We start from the raw sequence: 17,286 nt of genomic DNA on the forward strand, positions 1-17,286 counted from the left end.
ACAAAGTATTGAATACAGTTCCTTATGCTATACTGCAGGACCCTGTCTGTCTGTTTTATATATATGAGTTTATATGTACAAATCCTGGACTCCCAATTTATCCTTCCACAGCCTGCCTCCTCCCAGTAACCATAAGTTTGTTTTCTATGTATGTGAGTCTGTTTCTGTCTTGTAAATAAGTTCATTTGTGTCATTTTTTTAGATTACACATATTAGTGATATCATGTGATAGTTTTCTCTTTCTGGCTTACTCCATTTAGTATGACAATCTCCAGGTCCATCCATGTTGCTGCAAATGGAACTATTTTATTTTTTTATGGCTGAGTAGAATTTATATATTTATATATATATATATATATATATACCACATCTTCTTTACCCAGTCATCTGTGAATGGACATTTAGGTTGCTTCTATGTCTTGGCTATTGTAAATAGTGCTGCTATGAACATTGGGGTGCATGTATCTTTTTAAAGTAGCGTCTCCTCCAGATATATGCCCAAGAGTGGGATGGCTGGATCATATGTAAGTCTACTTTTAGTTTCTTTAAGGACTGTCCATACTGTTTTCCATAATGGCTGTAATAGGGACACTTTAAAAAATCACAGTGACCTCCCCACCAAAATAAGGTCCATCCCTTTACATGAGTTCACAACAAACACAAAACTACAAATCTGCATGGAGTACAAGCAGATGGCTAGGCTCTCATGAGGACCCTCGTGCAGACGGTGTGATGTAAGTCTGTAGCAGGTGGGCTGTATGCGGTGAGGCTGACTCGATTTCCTGAGGACCTCGACACCTTTGGTGGGGGGAGGATTTGTCTGAAGGCCACAAACCTTAAAATATGCTGTGTTCATCCTCACAAACCCCCAAATAGCAATGGGTCTTTTAGTTCTATAAACCTCCATCATTCCCATACTGATGATGTAAAGGTGAACTTCATGTTAAGCACTTGGGGTCTATACTTGTACCAGAAGCATCCCTGGCAGGTCATTTCTAACTGGGACGGTGGAGGCTGCAGGTTAACCACAAATTCATGCAGCAGAAACTCTTAGCTGGAGCAGTGAACCTCTTAGGGCTGGAATTGGGGCGGGGACAGAGGCTCTTTGTGAGACTCCTGCTACGTTTGCCACTTAGATAGATCAATGATGCCTTTTTATTTTAATGCAGATTTGTTTTTAACATCTTTCTCATATGTTAATAGGCATTCATACATCTTTTGTGAACATTTTGCTTTTGAAAAAAAATTTGTCAATTCTTCAAAGAAAGGAGCTGGCTTTTTCACATTTAATGACAGCCTATCAAATTCAAATTCAAAGTGCATATTCTCCTTCTGTCCTCTCATTTTCTGGCCCTTACAACTTCCAGGAGCCACTCAGCTTTCTGTTTTGGAAGAGTTTCCTTTTCCTCTCCCCTGTCCCATCTCTGACCTCTTTGCCCTATGCTGCTTCTGTCTGGTCCCCGCCTTCTCTGGGATGAGTTGCTCACAGGGTGTCTAATCTCTGGGCCCAGCTCCCTGGAAAGGGGAGTTCATCCTCCACTCTTTTTTTCCCCCCAAGGCTATATTCATACCACTTCTGAGGTTTATTTTATATTTGCAAATAGGCTACGACTAAATGCTTTGCCTGGGCTGTGGAGCTGAGGAGAGAAGGTTGTATACCTAGATTCTATGACACATCACATACTATTAAATCCCCCTTTCCTCTGCTAGACTGTGAAATCTGAAGACAGCACTCCTTTCTTTTTCATTTGCATAAATTCCACCAACTCTTGGCAAGTCTTATAGAAATATGTACTTATTAAATGCGTAATCAAATAAATCAATGAATTAAGAAATAGCTGTTTAGTAGAAAAGAGTTCTTTCATTTTGAAGAGTTACTGAGTGTTGACTGGCTGGTAACATACCTCCCAGGTGTGTTTGCATTCCAAATCTATCAGGTGATAAAGCCTTAAGCTTACAAAGTGATGCTGTTGAAATCATGCATATCAGACATTGCCAGATGGTAGGTGAGTCAGGTGATCAGGTGTTTGTATATATTCCTAAGTGGGGGCTTTCACAGAGACTTAAAATGATGCCACACAGATTATTGTGACCATGGATCCACTTTGGAAGCTGGAAAGGTCAGTGAACTTTCATCTAGTTTAAGTTGGGGTTAATTCTACCCTGAATAAAATATCAATATTATTTTTATTGAGGTCATTTAACACAACACCAATGTCCCTTACTGTCAGCCTGGAAGCTTGCCACCCAATGGTTACATGATCATGAGTCATATTGCTTGTGTGAGACCTGTATTTCCTTATTTGTAAAGTAAGAAGTTGAAGTCTGTAATCTCTGGAATGCCCTTCAGCTAAATATTTCATGTGGCCATGGACAAATAAATTACCCAAATACACTTGACTAGAAGGCAAGTGCTTTGTGTGAAATCAGTGAAATAATCACCTTTCACTGTCTTGACAAATGAAAGAAAGAAGGTGTGGCATGGAGGATTAACAAGTCACCTTTGAATTGGGAAAAAAGTGTGATTTGCCAGATTTTTGGAGGTCAATTTGTTTGGCCTAAAACTGTATTACACCAAATCATCCAACTGTCTGATTGCCCATATGACTGGGAAAGAGACTACATGGCAGGTTACTGGCCATCATCAAGTCTAGGATGAGGTCAGGTGACCATTTCTTTCCATCTCTGCAGGACAAATGTGAGTGTGTGTGTAAGTAAGCTGAACATTCACCAAAGTGGACTTGTGAGTATTTGAACGTTGTCCATGTATGTGAAATGTCATGAGAGGAAGCTGAGCAACTGCCCAAAGATCTTACAAAAATATTTACTTTGGACAGCTCTAGTCCAGGACCTAGTTAGGTTGTCAAGTACAGAATCTTGATGTCAAGGGTAATTGGATTGATGGGTTCTGACTTGAACCAACGGATGATATCTGAAAGTCTCCACAAAACTAAAGCAGAGCTCTTATCATTGCAGCACCAGGCGTGTGGTTTCCACGGACAGCAAAACCCACACGGCCTCATTTGTTCAGATTCCCTGGAGAATGTCTACATATGTGTGTGGAGGGTGCCATTCACCACTTTGAAACTTGCTTGTTGGATATGGAAATGAGTAAGGGAGTTGTGGCTAAAATTCGAATGTTCAGTGGCATCTGGTTGAGCTGCCATAAGAATGATATTCCAATTTCTTACCCCATATAATACATGTGGATAGGAACTTTCACCCTTAGCCTCTCTTTTTAGAGTGGTTTCTTTCTTCTTTTCTTTCTTTCTTTCTTTCTTTCTTTCTTTCTTTCTTTCTTTCTTTCTTTCTTTCTTTCTTTCTTTCTTTCTTTCTTTCTTTTTTTTGTGCTTGCATTACTGGCAAATCTCTTCTAATGGATGTACTCTGTCTTTAGAAAGGCAATAATTTAATCTTATTTTTGTCCAATGAAACAGGATAGATCTTTCAAAAGTGACTTTGGATTTTTTTTGTTGTTGTTCTCAATTATTTTCCACTCACAGTTTTATTCTCATAATAGACAATTCTTTTTATTAAAAAAAATTATTTTTGGAGAGGAAGATCTGTGGACATAAGGTAATTTTTTTCACTTGATAAATACTAGGAATAAATTCTTAATTTAATGACTCCATTAATTGAACATGAATTATTAAATTATTAATAGCTAAATCTCAGATGCAGTGATGCTCCCTAATTTCTTCAAAAGTGGTTTTTGCTTTTGGCAAATCAGTTAATTAACTATAAGGATATCAGGAACAAACCATTTTGAGACATTCTGCTTTGAGTTGGTAGCAGAGTTCCTAATTAGGGATCTCTGAAGCTTACACAGGCACAGGAGACACTGTGGTGTGGTCAGGATACTGATGCTTGAGTTTGGATATTCTGTTATTTTTGACTAGGGAGAGGAAAAACATTTGAAGAGACTGGAAATCAGTTCCGCTGACCTCTTGGCATGTGGATATACTGCCACCTGTTGGTCATTTCTTGTCATTGACCAGCTTCTGAAGGCTGATTCAGTGGATTATTTTTTGTTGTTGTTGAAGGGTAATTAATCTACGATACCACATGAGTTTCAGGTAGACAACATAGTGATTTGACATTTAAATACATTACTAGATGATGACCACACTATTTCAAATTACCGTCTGCTGCCATACAAAGTTACAGTGTTATAGTGACTGTATCCCCAATGCTGTGCTTTACAGCCCCATCATTTATTTATTTTATAACCAGAAGCATGTACCTCTTAATACCCTCCACCTGTTTCACCCAACCGATGAACCATGAGTTTGTTCTCTGTATCTGTGAGTCTGTTCCTGTTTTGGTATGGTATGTTTGTTTGTTTGTTTGTTCGTTTCTAGGTTCAATATATATTGAAATCATGCAATATTTGTCTTTCTCTGTTTGGCTTATTACATTCATATTTAAAGTAGGATTCTGTTGGGGTCATATTGTTGAGGTTGCTTTATTCACAATAAAAAATTTTACCTTTTGATTGGGCTATTTAGAGCATTTATAGAGTGATAATTGGTATGCTTGGGCTTAAATCTGTTGTCTTGCTTTTTGTTTTCTTTTTGTCTGTTCTTTATTAGTTTTTGCCTCATCTTCCTTATTTCCTTGTATCAGTCTTTAGTTGAAATCTGTGCCTGGGGAATGTTCATTTTTTTGGCACTTCTTGGTGGTGGTGGAGAAGTAGAGGAAAGACAAATCCTGAAATAAAGAAATGCAGGTGGTGGCAGTGAAATTTGGCTGGTTTGTATGGAAATGTTAAGGGTGGGGCACAAACGGAGTCGGCCATGCTAACCAGTGTACAAGTGGGAAGCAGAGTGTGTCCTACACTTTCTGTAGTGCCTGAAATTTATCTCAGATGTGACTTTGAAACCTTCTTGCTGGCTAAAAAATGTAGAAACATTCTAAAGGTGTGACAGGAGTGCCCAGTAAGTCATAAAGGCCCATTTTAAATTTTGCCCCAATTTAGGAGAAACTACAAATATGTCTCGAATAAACAGCTGGAAATATTAGGATACGGTCTAGTTTCGTTTATCATGTCACTGGCGTCAGCTTTATAACTGCTACTTGGCTGTGTACCAGGGAGTAGATACTGGACACAAAAGGGCTTACATAGCAAAGAATTAAAGATGGTGATGTGACATGGGACATGAAGAATTAGAAGGTCTGCAAGCTAGGACCTCTGAGTCTACTGACACCTGCATCATACCTGTTGAAATGCATCTGCACTTTCCAGAAAAGTAAACTTCTTGTTTTATGTCTGGTCACTTACATGTTCCATTTATTTTTGATAACACTATAGGAAGAAAGTAAAATTTTTAGTTTTAGAGGTGAAGACATAAGTAAATATTAGATTTGGAAGTAATTTCTTAGTCAGATCATAATACAATGCATATTATTTTTCACTCTGTTTTTTTTCAGTTAATAAATAATATGAATATCTAACTCTTCATCTGATTAAATATTCCTTTCAACATAATTTTCAGTGTTTTTTTACACTTTTAAAGTATGATTGCACGTAGTACAAAATTTAAAGTACATACTACCAAATGTAAATAAACGTTGTTTCCCATCTACTCCAAACATTCTTAAGAAGATATTTAAATTTTTTTAAATTGAAGTACTGTCAATTTATAATGTGTGTTCATTTCTTGTGTACAATAGTGATTCAGTTATGCATATATATATTCCTTTTCATATCCGTTTTCATTATGTGCTGTTATAAGATGTTGTGTAGAGTTCCTTGTGCTGTACAGTAGGACCTTGTTGCTGATCTAATTTGTGTATAGTGGTCTCTGCAAACCCTAAACTCCCAGTTTATGTCTCCATTCTCCCCTCCTTTTTCCACCCTGGTGACTATAAATTTGTTTTCTATGTCTGTGAGTCTGTCTCTGTCTTGTAAATAACCTCATTTGCGTACTGTTTTTAAAGATGTCCCATAAAAATGATATATGGTATTTATCTTTCTCTTTCTAACTTGCTTCACTTACTATGATGATCTCTAGTCCCATCCCTATTGGTGCAAATACCATTATTTTTTCTTTTTTAATGACTGATAGTATTCTGTTGTATATGTGTGTGTGTGTGTGTGTGTGTGTGTGTGTATACATATACACACCACTTTTTATCCAGTCATCGGTTGATGGACATTTAGGTTACTTCCATGTCTTGGCTATTGTAAATAGTGCTGCTATGAACATTGGGGTGCAGATGTCTTTTCAAATTAGAGTTCCCTGAGATATATGCCCAGGAGTGGGATTGCTGGACATAGGATAAATCTATTTTCAGCTTTTTAAGGAATCTCCATCTTGTTTTCCATAACAGCTGCATCAAACTACATTCCCACCAACAGGGTAGGAGGGTCCCCCTTTCTCCACACCCTCTCCAGCATTTCTCATTTGTGGATTTTTTTAATGATAACCATTCTGACCTGTGTGAGGTGATGCCTCACGGTAGTTTTGATCTGCATTTCTCTGATAATTAGTGATACTGAGCAGTTTTTCATGTGCTTGTTGGCCATTTGTATGTCTTCACTGCAGAAATGTCTGTTTAGATCTTCTGCTGAATTTTGATTGTGTTGTTTGTCTCTTGGTTATTGAGTTGTATGAGCTCTTTGTATACTCTGGAAATGAAGGCCTTGTCAGTCACATCATTTGTAAATATTTTCTTCCATTCTGTAAATTGTACTTTCATTTCCTTTATGGTCTCCTTTGCTGTGCAGAGGCTTACACATTTAGTCTTGTCTCTTGTTCAGTCTTTAAGCCATTTTGAGTTTTGTGTGTGTGTGTGTATGGTGTGAGAGGGTGTTCTAGTTTTATTGATTTGCAGGCAGCTGTTCTGCCTGTGTTTTCCTCTAGGAATCTTACAGTGTCCGGTCTTTCTCACATTTAGGTCTTTAACCCACTTTGAGTGTTCGTATATGGCATTAGAGAATGTTCTAATTTCACTCTTTTATAGGTAGCTGTCCGGCTTTCCCAGCACCACTTACTGAAGAGACTGTCTTTCCTTCATCATATATTCTTGTTTCCTTTGTTGCAGATTAATTAACTATAAGTGCATGGTTTTATTTCTGGACTTCTGTTCCATTGAGCTACGTGTCTGTTTTTGTGCCAGTTAGATACTGTTTTGATTACTGTAGCTTTGCAGTATAGTTTTCAGTCAGGGCGTGTGATTCCTCCAGCTCTGGTCTTCTTTCTCTAGATTGTTTTGGCTATTTGGCGTCTTTTGTGTTTCCATACAAATTAAAAAAAAATTTCATTCCTGTTCTGTGAAAAGTGTCATTGGTAATTTTACAGGAATTGCACTGAATCTGCTTATTGCCTTGGGTAGTATGGCCATTTCAACAATATTAATTCTTCCAGTCAAGAGCATGGGATATCTTCCCATTTCTTTAAGTCATCTTTAACTTTCTTAATATTTTATAGTTCTCTGCTTATAAGTCGTTTACCTCCTTGGTCAGGTTTGTTCCTAAGTATTTTATTTTTCATGTGGAGTCTTTAGTGTTTTGCATAGTAGCATGTTACCTGCCTATAGTTTTGTTAATGGAATCCTTCTTGGTGTTATTTTCTGTATTTCTTTTTTTGTAGATTTAATGAAGTGCTATTTTTAAAAATCTGTTTTTGTTGTTTTCTCATTGCTTTTAAGTGGTTTTAAGACAAATAACAGGTATAAATACTTTTTTTCCTGACATCTTTAGTCAAAAGTAGATAGCATAATTTTATCTACTAAATATGAACCACTATGAATTACACAGGTTTTGGGGATTTGTTTTCCACTAATTCAACAAATATGTACACAACACCAATTATTGATGAACTTTCGAGACCGATACTTAAAAGGGGTTAAAAATGAGCTAGCAATGAAGTGTTATGGGGGTTGACAGAATGAGTTATCAGATCTTCTTGATGGGATAAACGATTAGGTTCTCAGAGAAGCTGGTGACTGAGACAGTTCACCCTCTGTCACCAGACTCTGCGTTTCTTCTCTCTCTTGTGACCCTCCCCTCTCAAACAACTGTCTTGACTTAGCTTCCTTGCTTCTGTCCATCTTATTAGCACTGCCTGGAATGCCTTTCCCCTAACTTCAGCTTATCCAAATTAAACTTATCTTTGTAGACCTTTTCTTCTTTGAACATTTCCTCATATATTCAAGCTGACAGTCATCTGTCATACTTTAGGAGTCTGGTGACTGTTTTTCATTTTTTGCTTTGAGATAAGAAAATGCTACTTTGAATTGATGTTTTCTTTTTTATCAGATACTGTCTAATTTTGGAGATAAAAAGAATGAGGCACAGAGAGATTTAAAAATTTGCTCAAAGTGACACAGCCAGTAAGTGATGAAATTAAGGTTTGCAGGCAATGTGGATCCAGAAACTAGGCAGCAAACTACGTCCTCCCAGTTGGTGCTGGGTTCTCAATGCATCACTCCCCACTCATAGGAAAGAGAGCACTCTTTTGATGGTGGACGATCCTAAAGTGGGAAAAACCGTGTTGTTTTCTTAGCAGTCTTCTCTTTGAGAAAAGATACAGTTGGTAAATAACACTTGATCCAAATGCCACTGAGACCATGTTAACTTTGTCCCTCTAGGGATAAGCTCTTGAGCTTTTAGTTCTTTGGGGACCTGGCTCTAAATCTTTGAAAACTCCAAAAGAAAAATTCCCTTATTCTGTACAACAGGTGAATCAATGTGCAGGTCAAAGAGTATCTCTTTACTGCCAAGATGTTCAAGATGAGGGCTTTGCCTTCTTTGCCAAGTACCTAGAAAATCTAAGAAATATTCTTAAAAAAGTTTGCCACCGTGAGGGAAGTTGAAAATTCCGTTCTTATTTCTAGAAAATGGTTATTTCCCTTGAAGCAATTAATGGAGATACACAAAGGATATGCTTAGAGAAGTGACGACATTGCATTTTGGATACTGAAGTTTTTGAAATATGATGGAGAAGCAGCAGGATGAGTTTGCACTTTAGGAATGTAATATCCCCCTCCCCAGCCCAGGTTCTCTAAAGACAGCAGACTGGCATTTTGTTCACATCCTTATGAGAGTAAGTAACTGGTCTACACGGTGATTTTTTTCTGAACTGATTTTCTTGTTTATTTCTTTTTGAGATAGAGATACTGTGATGTCCATAAAGAATTCTAAGGTCAAAGAATGTTAGCTATGAAAGCAACATAGAGATAATCCTGCATTTTTAAAAATAGAAGACTGAAAATGACTTACATTTAAATAAATAAATAGTGGTTTAACGAAAGACCAGAAGCAGTCTGTACAACCCCCTACCTCCACACAACTATACTGCCATATTTGGATGGGTAAAAAGGAAAACATTCATGCAATGGATAAGGCTTCATATCTAAGCCTAGAATTTTCTTTGTGCTTAAAATATACTCCATGTAGCACTAAGCAAATGATCATGATAATGATAAATATCATACATCAAATAGATATATTCACTATTTTTTCATAGACTGAGCTCCACATATAATCACTATAAAATTCAAGAGTGTTATATTGATTTAAATTTTTTAAATTGAAGTATAGTTATTTACAGTGTTTCAGGTGTACAGCAATGTGATTCAGTTTCATATATGCTCTCCTTTTACAGATCCTTTCTATTATAGGTAATTACAAGGTATTGAATACAGTGCTCTGTGCTGTACGGCAGATCCTTGTGGTTTATCTCTTTTATAGATAGTAGTGTGTATCTGTTGATCCCAAATTCCTAATTTAATTCCTCCTCCCATTTCCCCCTTTGGTAACTATCAGTTTGTTTTCTGTATCTGTGAGTTTATTTCTGCCTTATAAATAAGTTAATTTGTATCATTTTTCAGTCTCCAGATATAAGGGATACCATAAGATATTTGTCTTTGTCTGACTTAAGAGTAATATATTGCTTCTATTTTACTGAAAGAAGACATTAATTTCAGTGGTAATAAGTGTTGTTTGAAAGTGTCTTTTCACAAAAAATATCCTACAGAGTGATCTTCCCTTAGGAATTTAAAACAGTTGATTTTTTTCTTCCTTGCTAGTGAGTCAGAAATAACATATTCTTGAATGTGTTCTCTGCATAAGCTGTTATGCATTTGACATTTTACATATATTATTACTATAATTGATATTGCCTGACAGATTTCAGGATAAGTGCCCTAAAAGTAGTTTATATGAAATATGGGCAATCACATACAGTAATTCCATCTGATTTTTGGTGCAAAGCGTGCTTAGTTTTGTACACAATTTCCATGACATGTTGCTGTCCAACATTTACCAGATCACTTCATCTTACAGGCACAGCCTCCCCATTCCCTCTATGGCATCATATCACTTTATATGAGTAACTTCTGTCATTTGTGTGTGTTATCATTTCCACATCTTTTTACAACTGGGAGTAGGAAACAGGCTGAAAAACACACATGTGAATTGTGTCTTAATAGTATTACAATGGTACTGATCATTCTGTAAGATCAAGAACTCCCCTGGTTAGTCTTTCCCAGATGTCATACATTAAGATCTGAGTATCATTAGTTTTACAGTATTCCCAGTAAGGTCTTCCAATGTTTTATTTTTTAATCCCATCATGCAGTAAGATGAAACTTGGGAAGCAGTTCATGTACAAGCTTATAACTTGAAGGAGTTTTAGATAATAGAATTGGACTCTTGATGAGAGAGAGCAGAGGTCAAGGGTGAATATCCAAGTTGACACAGGATCTTTGCATCAACTGTCCTGACCTAGTATCTAGGAATATTATCTTCCAGTTTGATATTATTTCAATACTTTTCTGTAACAAGTCTGTTTAAGATGTTCTGTTATTGAATAAAATATTATTTGTTACTCTTATTGATATATTTTTAAATAATAAAATGTTTCTCTTTCTTATTAACAAATTACAGATGACCAATGGAAGATAAGAAATAGACAGCAGTGATTGAATTCCTTTTCTTGGGCCTCACAGATCATCTCCACCTGCAGATTGTCCTCTTTGTTAGTTTTCTCTTTATCTGTCTTGTCACCCTGGGGAGTAATTTGGGGATGATCATTCTCATATGGGTCAATCCCAGACTCCACACACCTATCTGTTTCTTTCTCAGCCACTTGTCCTTTGTAGACACATTTTCCTCTTCTTCCATTATCCCCAAGATGCAGTGTGATATCTTTGTAGAAAAAAAAGACATCTCTTTCATAGGTTGTGCTGCACAGATGTGGTTCTTTGGTCTTTTTGTGGAAACTGAGTGTTTGCTCTTGGCTTCCATGGCATATGATCAATATTTGGCCATCTGCAAGCCCTTGCTGTACACCCTCATTATGTCCCAGAAGGTCTGCATGCAGCTGGTTCTGGGCCCTTATGCCGTGGGTCTTCTAAGCACCATGACATACACAATTCATACATTTTGCTTACCATTCTGTGGTCCAAATATCATCAATCACTTTTTCTGTGATATTTCACCACTGCTTTCCCTAGCATGTGCAGACACCTGGATCAATAAGTTGGTGTTTTTCATCTTTGTGGGAGCCATAGGAGTTCTCAGTGGCCTGATCATCATGGTCTCCTATGTTTGCATCCTGGTGGCCATGCTGAGGATCCAGACTGCTGATGGGAGGAGGAAAGCCTTCTCTACTCTCACCTGGCAGCTGTCTCTATCCTCTATAGGACTCTTTTCTTTATTTATGTCTGACCTAGCTCAAGTTCCTCCCCAAATATGAATAAAGTGATTTCTCTGTTTTATATTGTGGTAGCCCCCATGTTGAACCCACTCATCTACAGCTTGAGGAACAAAGAGGTGAAAGATGCATTCAGTAGGAAGTTTGAAAGGAAAAAAGAATTTTTAGTAGATAAAATAGAATTCTAATTGTGCTGCACCACTCTTGTTAATTCAGTTATGTGTGGTCAAGAGAAGACAGTACTGAGAATGAGACATTCCCCTTAGTTCCTGGGTCTGCTGTTTTCAAGGTCATTCATATACTAGACATATTGTTTATATTGTTCTTCTTCAGTCTGCTCCTTTGCAAAATGTTGGGGAATATAAAACATTTTACATACATGTTGAAAGTAGAAATGTAAGTGATGCCAGAAGAAAGTCCAGGAGAACATTTGTATCTTCTTACAGGTGAGAAGACATTTTATTCCAGCCCAGAAAAGCAAACATTGTAAGAGAAAGATCAACAAAGTCCATCCGTAAAGGTTTGATAGACCTTGATAAAAGCTGAACTATGGAAAGTGAGAGAACAACTGTAGAACAAGTGACTCACAATGAGTTAGTGTCCCAACAGGAAAGCGTTGGGGCATGTATATACATATATATGAAACACAGTAGAGAAATGAACCAACAGATGAATGGGCAATGACATAACTGGAAATACAAATGGCCAAAAGCATAAATATATACAAAAATTGCTCAAATTCTCAGTTGCTTAAGTAAATGAAATGAAAATGCAATCTGGTTTTGTTTGTTTGTTTGTTTTTGTTTTTCCATCTATCAGATTGGTGAACATTCAGCTGATTAGGTTACAATGCTGGTAAGGTCACCATTTGGGTATTCTACACTTAGCTATAGTGGGTACATTTTCAGAAACTAATTTGGTGATTTCTAGTAAAATGCACTTGATCTTTGACCTAGCTAGCTTACATTCAGAAATTTATGCTATAGAAATATAAATATCAGACACAAATATTGCAGCATCATTTGTAGGGGGATAAAAGGAAACAGTATAGTTTCGTATCATTAGGAGAAGCAAATCTTCTTCTTATGAATCATTGTGCAGCTAATTATAAAAAGAATGTTTTAGATATCTGTGCTTTTGTTTGGAAGAAACTCCCTGATACTATCGTAGGTGAATGGAAAAAACTCCCAAGTCAAAGTAAAATCTGCAAAATTGATTACACTTAGTAAAAATAATGTGTGGGCAGAGTCTACCTACTGTGTAGAATATATTGGCATGCACATTATACAAGATGATGGAGAGAAGTATGGAAGGCTACAGACTGAACTGTGAACACTGGTTACTTCAGTGGCATGCCCATGGGAAGCAGGAGGGTGGGGTGGTGCTCCATCCTCATCTGGGTTGTTGAACTTGTTTTATAACAAATACGTCTACCTTTTTAATTAAGATTCACTTTTGAAAAGCCACAGTCTGTGTCAAAACTGAATGAATAAATTTATCAGTAAATGGATAAATTGAGGAGGATGGATTCATGTAGCCTTCTCTTAAGGCTGTTTCTACATTCCACCATTCTCTGACTTCATGAAACACTTCTGAACATTGGTGACTGAAATATTGTTCAAAACCTAAGTAAAATGGAGAGGTTCTCAGCCACTCTGTGCTTTAGTCTCTCACTTTTTCCCTCTAAAGATATGCATTTTCCTCCACCCCCATAGTTTATAACTTCTATACATAGCGATATGCTTTCTCTTGACTAAAACCTTTGAAATGATAGCAGAATGCTAAAAGTGACACAATGCAAGTGTGATGAGATTTGAAAGGAACAGTAAATATTACCTTAAATGTATCCATGTAAAACTAACATCGCTAATTGTCAGTCTTGTAAAATTTTCCAGCACCATTTTACTAAGAATTGTTAAAACTTGGGCATAGGTGTGACAAAGGGAAAAGGTATTTTTCCTATTTTTATCTAGAAGGACGCAACAGTTTCTTTCCCAGTCAAATTTTGCCTTAAAGTGCCTCTATTCTGCGTCTTCACTGTGTAACGTGTCTCAAACCATAGGTCACCTTTTCAGATGGTCACTTCCTAGTATGATGCTCGAAGTGTCTTCTATCTTTTTAATTGTTCCTTAAGCATTTATGATTTAACATCCATTGAAAGGGGATTGGGAGAAGAACCGTAGGAAGCAAGTGGTAATTATAAATTTCCTCAATGGCTCTGAGGTCCTTCTCTAAATATATGCAAATATGTGCAAATATATGCAAAACCAACTGTCCTCTGAAGCTCTAGTTACTGCTGTTCTGATGCCCTGATGTTTTTTCTGTGTAGAATACTCTTTGTACCATGGTTACATGGATAACTCTGCTTGTTTTTCATGCACTGCTTAAGCGTGGCTTCCATTCGGAGGATTAATTACCCTGTCATTACTGCAGCATCACATTCTTTTCCTTCATAAGTGTAACATGTTGCATATTAGGATAATGTTTTTGGTTTTGCTTTGTTTTTATTAGTGAGGAATATTCCCAGCTGATTCTTCATATTAGGCGTGATGGAAATTCACATGGAGTTACATTTTTTTGTTCATCTCATAGGTCTATAAGTGGTTCTCCATATTTTGGAATGAAAGGGTGGCTCCCAATATGAGGAGCAGAGAAATTCTACATCAATGAATGCCTCCAGACACTGAAATCCCCTGATATACAGTATTGGTGCCTTGGAGGAGGGCATCAACTTTAATGAGATACGGTTTCTCAAGAGATGTTGTTTTTTTTTGTTTTTGTTTTTGTTTTTGCTTCTGGCTTCCTTCAGGATGTTTTTTCTTTATCTTTGAATTTTTTTGTATTTTGAAATTTTTAAGCTTAGGTATAGTTGTTTGTTTGTTTTTGACATTTATCCTCCTTAGTGTTCTCTGAGCTTCCTGGATCTGAGATTTGGTGTCAAACATTAATTTGAGGATATTCTCAGTCATTATTCTCTAAAACACCTACATTCCTCATATTGTTAGTATATACACTGATTAATCTTGTCAAACTCCATTGAAGTTTTTAGTCCATAGTAAGAGACTGGTTCTTAAATACTGAGTCAGTGTTGTAACCAATGGAGTATTAGCAGAAGCTGGGAAAGAAAAATAATATCTTCAGGATGAAAAGGACACACCAGGAGGTGTTTTGGAGAAGGCATCACAGAGCAGACACTGCTGTGGCCTTTGAATCCTGTTCAAAAACCAGCTTCTTTTGTCTGAGCTTGCAGTCCTTCTTAGGCTTCAGAAGGTATCCTTTAGATACAACACTACTTTTCTAGAATCTAAAGGAATTGACAAGGAAGATACATTCTTAACAGCCATCACCCAAGGTGAAAGTGAGAGCTATCAGCCTGAATTCATCAAATTCACATAATACCTTATCTATAAAATATGTCTTAAAATATCCTCTGTTCAAAAACAGGGGCTTTTGAACACAGTTAATAATCTGGACTTGCCTTGGGTAATCTCCAAAGGGAACTCCTACACCTAAAAAATCTGATTCCCTTCAAAAATTCTGTGTTGATCAAGAAGAAACTGAAAGGCCCAGTGAGGTTCAGCGACTTACTCAGTATCACACAGATAGTTAGTAGGTAGTTATGACCACCTAGAGGTCGGAGGCAGGAGTGTCACCTGTCAGTCTACTCTGTGAATTGTAAAAATATAGAAGTTGTATTTATTTTTAAAAATAAGAAGCCCAATTATGAATTGATTCAAAAGAAAAATCTCTCTTTCTCTTTACAGATTAGATCAGAGAAGTGGATAATGGAAATCACACTTTGGTGATTGAGTTTGTTTTTGTGGGCTTAACAAGTCACTTCCAGCGCCAGCTTCTTCTTTTTATGATATTTCTCTTGGTTTATCTTGTCACTTTTCTGAGAAACATGGGGATAATGACTCTCATTTGGATGGATTCTCGACTCCACACCCGAATGTACTTATTTCTCAGCCACTTGTCCTTTGCAGATGTCTGCTTCTCTTCTGTCATATGTCCCAAAATGTTGACTGACATCCTTGTGGAGAAAAAAGTCTTCTCTTTCTTTGGTTGTGTTGCCCAGATCTGGCTTTTTGGTCTGTAAAGACTGAGTGTTTCCTTCTGTCTTCCATGGCATATGATCAGTATATGGTCATCTGTAAGTCCTTGTTGTGCACACTCATGTCCCAGCAAGTCTGTATGCAGCTGGTGGTAGGGCCTTATGCTGCCATGGGTCTTAAAATCACCATGATCCACATAACTTTCACCTTTCACCTGCCTCACTGTGGTCCGAATATCACCAATCACTTCTTCTGTGACCTTCCTGTTCTATCCCTGGCATGTGCAGACACACAGATCAGTAAATTTTTACTTTTCATCTTGGCTGGAGCTCTAGGAGTACTCAGTGGTGTGATCACCTTGGTCTCCTATGTTTACATTGTCATCGCTATCCTGAGGATCCGTTCTGCTGATGGGAGGTGGAAAGCCTTTTCCAATTGCTCTTCACACCTGTCACCTGTCTCCATCCTTTACGGGACACTCTTCTTTATCTATGTACGTTGGAGTTCTAGTTTCTCCCTGAATATTAACAAAGTGGTTTCTGTGTTCTACACAGCTGTGATACTCATGTTAAACCCACTTACCTATAGCCTAAGAAACAAAGAGGTCAAGGACTCATTCAGAAGGACATTTGAAAGGAAGAAATTTCTTTTGAGTAAGTGAACTATGACAACATTTGTATTATAGATTGAGAAGGTAAATAAATTAGAACATCATTTGTACTACAGAGTGAGAGCTAATATATATGTACGATGGAAAAACTGCAAATTGTGTGTTGAGATTCACTCTTTATTACTCTGTGTCATCGATAAGTCACACAATGTCTTTAGGTTACAATTTTCTCATTTTGTTTTTCTTATTTCTTATTCAGTAGAAATGAACTTTAGAACTTTAAACTCAGATAAGTAGATTACTGAATCCCAAGACTTTAAAAAGCATTGTTACTCATATACACACAAAAATTTATGACTAGGATATGAGAGGTTCTTTGTTAAATCCTGAGTAAATGTTATCATCATAACCAGTGACTTTAAAGTACTTCTATTTTGCTTATAACATGTTGAGAGCTCTCATTGTCTGTGATCTTGGCCTTGACTCATTAAACACAAACTGTTAAAAAGTATACTATGGTCAAAATGTAAAAACTTCCGCTTATAGGATAAATATGTCTGGGGCTGTAACATACAGTGGCGACTATAGTTAACAATACTGCATTGTATATTTCCAAGTTGCTAAGAGAGTAGATCTTAATAGTTCTCATCACAAGAAATAAAATTTATAACTCTGTTAGGGAATTGATAAACTTATTAGGGTAATCGCGTTGCAATACATATAAATACTGAATCATAATGTCATACACCTTGGGCTAACACAATATTTTATGTCGATTGTATATTAATAAAATTGGAAAAAAGTGAATTATTCAGGAACCATGCAACCATAGCACTCTCTACTACTACTTTCATGTTTAGAGGAGGTGTTTTACCAAGGTGTTTTACATCCCCTATACTTTTTGCTCATAATAGTCACTTGCTGGGCTTTTGCCATGATTTGTGCATGTGAAGTGTAG

General features: G+C 36.9%; 2 pseudogenes; both read left to right on the top strand.

Moving 5' to 3' along the window:
• Window positions 1-10,901: 10,901 nt before the first annotated feature.
• LOC140694380 (olfactory receptor 5G3-like) lies at window positions 10,902-11,851 on the top strand (annotated as a pseudogene).
• A 661-nt stretch (window positions 11,852-12,512) lies between these two features.
• LOC140694381 (olfactory receptor 5G25-like) lies at window positions 12,513-16,379 on the top strand (annotated as a pseudogene).
• The last annotated feature ends 907 nt before the right edge of the window (window positions 16,380-17,286 follow it).

The sequence above is a fragment of the Vicugna pacos genome, unplaced genomic scaffold, assembly GCF_048564905.1.
Source record: "Vicugna pacos unplaced genomic scaffold, VicPac4 scaffold_21, whole genome shotgun sequence".
Taxonomy (NCBI): Eukaryota; Metazoa; Chordata; class Mammalia; order Artiodactyla; family Camelidae; genus Vicugna; species Vicugna pacos.